Here is a 10,949-nt window from a genome sequence, read left to right on the forward strand (position 1 = left end):
GTCAAGGTCATTAACACAAGGAAAGTCTGAGAAACTGTCACAGTCAAGAAGAGCCTCAGGAGACATGATAACAAAATGTAATGTGGTGTCATAGATTGGATCCTAGAATAGAAAAAGACAATATGGGCCAGGCGCGGTGGCTCACGCCTGTAATCCTACCTCTCTGGGAGGCCGAGGCGGGGGGATTGCTCCAGGTCAGGAGTTCGAAACCAGCCTGAGCAAGAGCGAGACCCCGTCTCTACTATAAATAGAAAGAAATTAATTGGCCAACTAATATATATACAAAAAATTAGCCGGGCATGGTGGCGAATGCCTGTAGTCCCAGCTACTTGGGAGGCTGAGGCAGGAGGATTGCTTGAGCCAGGAGTTTGAGGTTGCTGTGAGCTAGGCTGATGCCATGGCACTCACTCTAGCCTGGGCAACAAAGCGAGACTCTGTCTCAAAAAAAAACACACACACACAAAAAGAAAAAGACAATATGTAAAAACTAAGGAAATCTGAATAAACTATGGACTTCAGTTAATATTAATAATAATGTATCCAATGGTGATATAGCACATCTTATATTTTCCTGGTTAGAGCTGGAACCCATACTACTAAGTGAAGTATCCCAAGAATGGAAAAACAAGCACCAGATATATTCTCCAGCAAACTGGTATTAACTGAGTAGCACCTAAGTGGACACATAGGTACTACAGTAATAGGGTATTGGGCAGGTGGGAGGGGGGAGGGGGGTAGGTATATACATACATAATGAGTGAGATGTGCACCATCTAGGGGATGGTCATGATGGAGACTCAGACTTTTGGGGGGAGGGGGGGAAATGGGCATTTATTGAAACCTTAAAATCTGTACCCCCATAATATGCCGAAATAAAAAAATAATAATAATAATGTATCAACATTGGTTCATTAATTATAACAAATGTACCATACTAATCTGTTAATAAAAGGGATAACAGATGTGCAGGGCTGGGGGAGGAGAGTAGACAGATATGGGAACTCTCTGTGCTATCTTTGCAACTTTTTGGTGGACATATAATTATTTTAAATTACAAAATTTCTTTTAAAAAATCATAAAACCTGGAAAAAGAAAAGATGGAATCAAATTTCATCTATACTCCTTATTAACTGTATAACCTTGTACAAATCACTATCTGAGCTTTGGTATCACTGTTTTTAAAAAAGAGGGATTTTGGCCGGACACGGTGGCTCACACCTGTAATCCTAGCTCTCTGGGAGGCCGAGGCAGGCGGATTGCTCAAGGTCAGGAGTTCAAAAAAAGAGGGATTTTTTTGTTGAGTGGAATCTACAAGATGGCAGACTAGGAAGCTCAAGGCCCTCCTTCCCCCATAGAAATATTAAAAAAAAAAATTAGAGACTGGCTAAAATAATTTCATAAATCTGGAAAACAGTTAAAAGTCTACGGCAACCAAACACCAAATCGAGAAAAAGCCACAGTCAAAATAGTAGGGAATTTTGTGACATTTTTATTTGCCTGTACTCTAACTCTCCTTCCCTCCTTGCACACCTGGCAGAAGCAGCAGCCCAGCTGCCAGTTCCTTCCCTGGAACCCTGGAGAGAGGAGAATGGAATTTATTTGCAATATTCTAACTTGTCTAGGGGCCCCCTGGGGTACCAGTATCTGTTTTGTCTAACTCAGAGCTCAAACAGGGAAAAGTAGCATAGCTTGGATCTCAGGCTAGGGAAAGCCACAGGAAATGGTAGGCACTGTTCATGAACACTGCAGGGGGACTACAGACTCACAGATACCTAGGACAAAACCTTAGAGGTAAAAGAATAAAATAGAATATTTAAGGCCCACACAAGAAGCAGGAGTGAGACTTTTTGGGAAATTCAGACACTTAAAAATAGTTCTGTATTCACAGGAATTGAAAAAAAGCACATACCAGGCCAAGGCAAGACGCATGCCCAGAAAAGGCCTAAGAAGACCTTAAGCCCACATGTGACTGACCCCAAGGCCCCGAGCATATCATACTAATTAGTGGAGATCTTCCCTGGCACAGAACCCATCTGCAAAGGCTGGTAAAAATGGCTGTTTTCTCAAATGGACAACTTTGAACCCAAAACCACAAACTTTTAAAGCAGGAAACTAAGAGACAGGACTGAGACCGGATGCAGGGGCTTGACAATCAGGTGCAGGTGTTAAAATAAGTAAATCTTAAGCAGAAGCTAACTAGAGGGGCTGATAACCACAGGCAAGAACCGGCTGTGACTGGCTTGTCAGCTATCTCTGTCACCTTACATGAACTTTGACTAATAATAATATCATTTACATTGTGGTTTTAAAATTTCCCCACCTTTGAAATCACTAAAACAGTTCCAAAACAACCATATAAAGGATGAAAATGGGAAGGAACCCAATTCTAAGAATTACTACCCAAATTCTTAGTAAAAGCCAACCCCTTGGCCTTATTCCTCCCCTCAATTAGTAAGACTACAAAAGATCTAAAACAATTTACTCTCCAGGCAGCTACTCTTTTTCCAGCCTGCCTGCTCTCCTCCTTGAGAGTGTATTAGGTTGGCACAAAAGTAATCACGGTTTCAGACCATGAATTTTAAATCATTATAACTAGGTTCAAACACATCTTTATTAATCAAAATAGGAACCATTACAATCAACACATTTTTGCCAATGAGAAATAAGTTTGTTTACTCCTGTAGCAAAAAAATCCATGCTTTGGGATTCCACAAACGCTTGGAAAGCATTTTCTGCATCCTGCTGGTTGTGGAAGCGTTTTCCTTGCAAAAAGTTGTTGAGATTCTTGAAGAAGTGGCAGTCGGTTGGCGAGAGGTCAGGTGGATATGGCGGATGAGGCAAAACTTTGTAGGCCAATTCGTTCAACTTTTTTTTTTTTTTTTTTTTTTGAGACAGAGTCTCGCTTTGTTGCCCAGGCTAGAGTGAGTGCCGTGGCGTCAGCCTAGCTCACAGCAACCTCAAACTCCTGGGCTCGAGTGATCCTTCTGCCTCAGCCTCCCGGGTAGCTGGGACTACAGGCATGCGCCACCATGCCCAGCTAATTTTTTATATATATATCAGTTGGCCAATTAATTTCTTTCTATTTATAGTAGAGACGGGGTCTCGCTCTTGCTCAGGCTGGTTTCGTTCAACTTTTGAAACATTGGTTGTGTGATGTGTGGTGGGGAGTTGTCGTGGACAAGAATTGGGCCCTTTCTGTTGACCAATGGTGGCTACTGGCATTGCAGTTTTTAGTACATCTCATAGATTTGCTGAGCATACTTCTCAGATGTAATGGTTTTGCCAGAATTCAGAAAGCTATAGAGGATCAGACCAGCAGCAGACCACCAAACTGTGACCATAACCTTTTCATGGTGCAAGTTTGGCTTTGGGAAGTGCTTTGGAGCTTCTTTTTGGTCCTACCACTGAACTGATCATTGTCGGTTGTTGGAGAAAATCCACTTTTCGTCACATGTCACAATCTGACAGAGAAATGGTTCGTTCTTGTTGCATGCAAGAAAACGACACTGCAAAACGACAATTTTTTTTTTTTTGGTCAGCTAATGAGGCATCCACTTATTAAGCTTTTTTGCCTTTCCAATTTGCTTCAAATGCCGAACGACCATAGAATGGTTGACGTTGAGTTCTTCTGCAACTTCTTGTGTAGTCATAAGAGGATCAGCTTCAGTGATGGCTCTCAATTCGCCCTTGTCAACTTCCAATGGCTGGCCACTACACTCCTCATCTTCAAGGCTATCATCTCCTTTACAAAACTTCTTGAACTACCACTGCACTGTACGTTCACTAGCAATTCCTGGGCCAAATGCGTTGTTGATGTTGCAAATTGTCTCCGCTGCTTTACGACCCATTTTGAACTCCAATAAGAAAATCACTCAAATTTGCTTTTTGTCTAACATCATTTCCATAGTCTAAAATAAATATAAACAGCAAGTAATAAGTAATTACCAAAAAAATAAAGTGAGAAATGTGCATTAAAATGATGTATAACATAACCACATTTATGAATGTATTCTAATATCACATGGCAAATTTCGACAATGCTAAAATCACAATTACTTTTGCAACAACAGAATACCTTTGCTTTCAATAAAAGTTTTCACTTGCTTGGCTTCTGTGGTGTGTCATGAAATTCTTTTCCCAACAAACACCAAGAACTTGGAGAAACCTCCACTCAGAGGCCAATAACAAAAACACACAAAGAAAGAGGAAACTATGGCCCATTAAAAGGAAGAAAATAGGCCGGGCACGGTGGCTCATGCCTGTAATCCTAGCACTCTGGGAGGCCGAGGCGGGCAGACCATTTGAGCTCAGGCGTTCGAGACCAGACTGCACAAGAGTGAGACCCCATCTCTACTAAAAAAAAAAAAAAAAACAGAAATTAGCTGGACAACTAAAAAATATATAAATATATATATAAAAAAATTAGCCAGGCATGGTGGCACATACCTGTAGTCCCAGCTATTGGGGAGGCTGAGGCAGGAGGATCGCTTGAGCCCAGAGTTTGAGGTTGCTGTGAGTTAAGCTGACACGACAGCACTGTAGCCCAGGCAACAGAGTGAGACTCTGTCTCAAAAAAAAGGAAGAAAACAGAATGTCAAGAAACTGTCCCTGAAGAAATGCAAGCATCAGAAGTTCTAGACCAGGCATCCTCATGCAGCCACATGCAGGTGTTTTTGCCCATTTGTTTTTACTTCAAAATAAGATATGTACAGTGTGCATAGGAATTTATACATAGTTTTTTAAACTATAGTCTGGCCCTCCAACAGTCTGAGGGACAGTGAACTTGCCCCCTGTTTTAAAAGTTTGAGGACCCCTGTTCTAGACAAAGACTAAAACTGTCTTAAGTATGTTCAAAGAGCTAAAGGAAAACTCAAAGAACTAAAAGAAATCAGGAAAACAATATACAAACAAAAAGAATATTAACAAAGAGAATGCCGGGCACGGTGGCTCACACCTGTAATCCTAGCATTCTGGGAGGCCGAGGTGGGCAGATTGCTCGAGGTCAGGAGTTCGAAACCAGCCTGAGCAAGAGCGAGACCCTGTCTCTACTATAAATAGAAAGAAATTAATTGGCCAACTAATATATATAGAAAAAATTAGCCAGGCATGGTGGTGCATGGCTGTAGTCCCAGCTACTCGGGAGGCTGAGGCAGAAGGATCACTTGAGCCCAGGAGTTTGAGGTTACCGTGAACTAGGCTGACGCCACGGCACTCACTCTAGCCTGAGCAACAAAGCAAGACTTTGTCTCAAAAAAAAAAAAAAATTAAAACAAAAACAAAGAGAAATTATAAAAAGAAACCAAACAGAAATTTTGGAGCTGTGGATGCCTTTTTTGGACTCCACCCATCTGCACCCAGATGCTCAAAATAAATAGCATTCTGCTATAAAAAAAAAAAGAAATTTTGGAGCTGAAAATATAATAACTGAATTGAGAAATTCACTAGAGGGGTTCAATAGTAGATTCAAACAGAAAGAAGAAAGAATCAGTGAACTTGAAGACAGGTCCTTTGAAATGATTGAGTCTGAGGAGCAAAAACGAAAAAAGATTAAGAAAAGTAGGCCGGGCATAGTGGCTCACACCTGTAATCCTAGCACTCTGGAAGGCCAAGGCGGGAGGATCGCTCAAGGTCAGGAGTTCAAAACCAGCCTGAGAAAGAGCGAGACCCTGTCTCTACTAAAAATGGAAACAAATTAATTTGCCAACTAAATATATATAGAAAAAAAATTAGCTGGGCATGGTGGTGCATGCCTGTAGTCTCGGCTACTTGGAAGGCTGAGGCAGGAGGATCACTTGAGCCCAGGAGTTTGAGGTTGCTGTGAGCTAGGCTGATGCCACGGCACTCTAGCATGGGCAACAGAGTGAGACTCTGTCTCAAAAAAAAAGAAAAAAAGAAAAAGAAAAGAAAAGAAAAAGAAAGAAAAGAAAATCATATCATTAAAAAAAAAAAAAGAAAAGTAGATGGATACTAAGAAACTTACGAGACACCATCAAACTGACTGATACACAAATCATGGAAGTTTCAAAAGGTGAAGAGACCAAAACAGGGGGGCAGAAGAATTATTTAAAGAAATAATGGCCAAAAACTTTCCAAATTTGAGGAAAAGTATGAATTTACAAATTCAAAAATCTCATACCACATCTCATAATGCAGACTTTGAGCAGGTAAACAACCCTGAATCTTCTTTGAAGGAATAGGATTCTGGGAAAGGAATACAAAAAATATATACAGTGTGCACTGAGAACAAAATTAGTTAGCTAAGAAATAAAAATTGAAAATGCTAAAATTTAAAGACTTGAATGATCAGTTTTGATGGATTGGACAACTCTTTGTTGAGTAGTTTCAGGACTAAACTCTCAAATATTCCTAAAAAGTATAGATGTTGCTATAGAACCAGTCTGATTATACAGTAGGGCAGAACTTAGGAATGGTATTTCTTTCTGGAAAGCAAGCCAACTGATACCTTCATCCAGATACTGATCAGGACCTGTGTCAGCATTCAGTGCTCTCTGAGGGCTAAAGTTTCCTTAGCCCTTGCAGGTGCTGCTCGTTGAAGATTTCTCCTAACACAGGTAATGCTACCAATGTCATCTGGCACCTTTTTCATGTAAAGATATTTATCCAGGAGTTGCTGCCTTTTCAGATATTCCCTGCAGGACCACTGAGGAATTTCATACCATGACTCTCTAAGGAACTCTAAACATGGATCAGACATGAAGTAGTACTTATCTACTCTAGCCTTGGAAATTTGACCTTCTATGACCAGGAGAAAGAACTCACATCTTTGTGCCCTCACAGTCTTGAAATGTCTTTGCTTGCTTCACTTATGCATACCTCATCCAAGATTGTTAGTGTTATGGACAAGATTGGATAAGAACTCAAGACTTTTCCACATAAGTTTCTGAAAAGACCCCACAAATCTTGACTATGGTTTTCCAAAACAAACTCTTTGATATTCCACTAGGTACACTTTCTCTGCTGTTCAAAACTCCAAGTAACATATATCCTATATATTTAGTCCCTTTTACACAGAAATGCTTCTTTTCTTATGTTCCCTCTACCTCGTCATACCTTACCTATGTGATTGTGTTAATTGAGGCTCAGTCATAACACCTACAACAGCAAGAGACATTCTACCTTGTATCTTCACTTTAATATAAACTGGAGGCAAAAGAAATGTCATTCAGGGAGTGTCACAATGAAGGGAAAGACTCTCACAGACAGGAACTGAAGGAGGGGTCACTGGTACATAAGTGAAACCTAAAGATAAAAAAAAAGCAAGGGCTTAGGATATATCCCATACACACACCTCCTATTTTATAGCCAGTAGAGTGAGGGCAGTTGCTGAAGTGATAGAACCAATAATCCATTTTCCACAGATGGTTGATGATAGCAGAACAAGCCCCTGCTAAGTGCCTCAATCTTTTCTTGAATGGCTCAATATTAGGAGCCACTGACCCACCATCACCAAGTCATGTGCTCTACACTCTTTCTCAAAAATGGCAATAAAGTATGTTGAGCCATTTCCTCCGTTGTACTGAGAGGCCGGAGATATAGTAGTCAAGCAGTCTCTGGAGGCAGAGCAACCTAAGTTCAAACCATGTCTTGGCTGCTTATTGTGGGACCTAGGGGGCTACCATGTTTCCCCAAAAATAAGACAGGGTCTTATGTTTATTTTTCCTCAAGAAGACACCCTAGGGCTTATTTCAGGGGATGTGTTATTTTTTTTTAAGTACGGTACAACAATCTACATTTATTCAAATATAGTTAAGTCATCTTTTTCTGGAACATCATAACATCGTAACTCTCCAAACCCCAAATTCCATCCTGAATTTCTTGCGACTCTATTTCCTTTAGAACCATTGGCCCCAATCTCTCATGTCGAGCAATACAGCTCTCATGGGGCAGATTAGAAGGGTTGCTCATCTCCTTTACCACTCGGCAACGAAATGCATGGGTTGTACAGATGCACTGCGTAGCCATGCCCATCACTAGGTCTTATTTTTGGGGTAGGGCTTATATTGCGCAAATGCTTAGAAAACCTGCTAGGGCTTATTTTATGGGTAGGTCTTATTTTCAGGGAAACATGGTAAGTTAAGTTCCTTCGACATTTGTATCTATAAAACAGGGATGACAGGCAGAAGTCCAAAATGGCCCCAAGATTTTCTGATCCCCTTGATGTATCTGCCCTGTGTAATTCCCAGGACAGTGATTATGATATATTTTATTCTCATGATTAGGTTATGTTACATAGCACAGTTGACCTTAATATAGAGAGATTATCTGGGGGGGCCTGGCCCAAATACAAGAGTCCTTTAAAAGCAAAGTTCTCCCCAGCTGGTCAAAGAAGAGGAAGTCAGAGATTCAGAGCAAAAGAAGGTTTCAATGTCCCATCGCTAGCTCTGAGATTAGAAGCCCACATGTAAAGACCAGAAAGAATCCTCTAGGAGCAAAGATTGACAGGCCCCAGCCAACAGCCAGCAAGGAAATAAGAACTTCAGTCCTAGGACAACAAAGAACTAAATTCTGCCAAGAAAAATGAGCTTGGAATCTGATTCTTCCCTAGAGACTCCAGATAAGAGCTCAGTACCTTGATTTCAGCCTTGTGAGATCCTAAGCAGAGAACTCAATAAAGTCCACTCAGACTTCTGACCTACAAATCTGTGAGCTAATAAATGAGTGTTGTTATAAGCCATTAAGTTTATGGAAATCTCTTATACAACAGTAGAAAACAAATACAAGGCTGGGTGTGGTGGCTCATGCCTGTAATCCTAGCTCTCTGGGAGGCCAAGGCAGGAGGATCACCCAAGGTCAGGAGTCCTAGACCAGCCTGAACAAGAGCGAGACCCCATCTCTACTAAAAATAGAAAGAAATTAATTGGCTAACTAAAAATATATAGAAAAAATTAGCCCAGCATGGTGGCGCATGCCTGTAGTCCCAGCTACTTGGGAGGCTGAGACAGAAGGATCACTTGAGCCCAGGAGTTTGAGGTTGCTGTGAGCTAGGCTGATGCCACGGTACTCTAGCCTGGGCAACAGAGTGAGATTCTGTCTCAAAAAAAAAAAAAAAATCTGCCAGACTTTCTTGTTGAAAAATAATAAAAAAAAAGAAAACAAATACAATGAGGATAGAGCAAATGCTCAATAAATGTTAGCTTTAATTATTACTAATTCATTGGGATCAGCCATAGTTGTGAAAAGGCTAAAGCACAAATTATTTGTGCAAGGTTAGCGATGCAACATGGACTTCAGATTCAGGGTCCAATTGGTCTAATATGGCTGATATTAACAATGTCTCAAGGGGAGAGACATTATTGGCATTCAATGTGGGAGGGGTTCATTGTGTAGGACTGCCATGTCTGTACTTAATCATCTCTGGCTCTCCTCAGCACCAGTCATTGCAAAAACCGAAAATTCTCCTGTACATTTCCAAACATATTCCCGCACAAGGAGTGGTTCTGGGTTGAGAACTTTGAGAACTGCTTTAAGGGAAATTTCATAAGAAAGTGCAGTTGTCCTAAATGTTGCCATAAAGCTACCTCAATAACTACCATGCTACCCAAGTTGTATGACTCTAAGAATCATCAGGGGCACTTGTTTAAAAATAATGACTCCCAAGTTCTCTGTCTGGAATCACATTCGATATGCCTGGGGTGGCGCCCCAGGAATCTATACCCTTACTTAAGTACTCCAGGTGAATCTTTTGTCATTTAAGTTTGGAAAACACTAGGTTAGAAATATATTCAGCCATACATGCATTTAAGCAAAGGTTCACCACACTGCAACAGTGACACACACCAAATTTGAAACCGTATTTTTTATGGAGCTGTAAGTCTCGATTTGGACTACTCTATTATACAAGATGTTCTCTTGGTCACACAGTGATTGCAAATAGAACTCCAGAGTCCTGGAAGTAGGAATACTCTTCCGAAACTATCTTTACTAGAATTAATTCTTCTTTTATTTATTTATTTTTCTCTCTGAGATGTATCCTTCAGATAGAATTACTTCTTGAAGTGATATGTTCCACGGCATAAAGTAGCACTTATTTTTTCTACATATTTCTCATATTTCATATACACTTCTAATACATGTATAATAAAAACGTCAGTGCCTCAAATTCTGTGGCTATTTGACTATCTGTCTCCCTTTTTCGGACAAGTCCCTGGTAGACCTCTTGGCCCCTACCATTTTTCATCCCCTAATCCTATTCTCTATAGGTGCCCTCTGGGTTTCCTTCAATCCAGGTAAGGGCTGTGTTTCCAGAAAGTGGCAACGACTAGTCCTGCACACCATATCCCAAGGGCCCAGGCACCAGAGTGTGGACTCACCGGTCAATGATGTTTTCTGCTGTTTCCGACACTCTGCCTGCCAGTGTCCCCCGCCGCACCACCTCACCACTAGCATACGGAGCCCAAAGGCTACCCGAGAGCAGATGGGGGTCTGCTCTCCCTTTTTCTCCCCCATTTCCCCAGCTACGCTGGTGCTTAGACGTAGAGCGCCGCTCATTCTCACACTCTACCGGCTGGCACGACTCTTATTCCATCATCTCCACACTCTCTCGACTTTAGCAACTTAATTATATGCACGCTGCCGGGGCGGGCCCAAGCACTTCCCTCCCCTAATAGGGCGGAACTAAAATGAAAAGTGCCGCAGTTGTTATCAAGTGACTCCCTTGTTACCAAGGTAAAGCCGTTGCTGCCATCTTTATTGTGGTTGACGAGTACTTGCGTCAGCCTAAAGCAGAAAAAGGAAGTCTGCAGACTAAAAGCTTTCCCATCAGCCCGGCCCCGCCTGTATCTGGTTCACAGCGGAATTATTCTCAGGCTGTAGCTCCACCCAGAGGAGGGGTTAGTCTTCGTATGGACGAAAGGCGCGCCGGCGGCTGGAAGCAATGACGCCGGAGGAGGGGCCTCGCGTCCGCCCCGCCCAGGCTTTTCCGGTTAACA

The 10,949-nt window shown here is 41.6% G+C and overlaps 1 long non-coding RNA gene across 2 annotated transcripts; it reads right to left on the bottom strand.

The window, feature by feature from the left end:
- Positions 1 to 1,217: 1,217 nt before the first annotated feature.
- Positions 1,218 to 10,793, bottom strand: LOC105872954 (uncharacterized). 2 transcript variants are annotated; one of them, XR_012916034.1, is made up of 4 exons: positions 10,332 to 10,793; positions 7,138 to 7,260; positions 4,447 to 4,563; positions 1,218 to 4,353 (listed from the first exon to the last, which is right to left on the bottom strand). It is a non-coding gene; the product is annotated as an uncharacterized LOC105872954 (long non-coding RNA). The 2 variants fall into 2 exon arrangements; XR_012916033.1 differs by lacking the exon at positions 7,138 to 7,260 and having other exon boundaries at positions 1,219 to 4,353; positions 10,332 to 10,782.
- Between the last annotated feature and the right edge of the window lie 156 nt (positions 10,794 to 10,949).

This window comes from Microcebus murinus, chromosome X (genome assembly GCF_040939455.1).
Source record: "Microcebus murinus isolate Inina chromosome X, M.murinus_Inina_mat1.0, whole genome shotgun sequence".
NCBI classification, from domain to species: Eukaryota; Metazoa; Chordata; class Mammalia; order Primates; family Cheirogaleidae; genus Microcebus; species Microcebus murinus.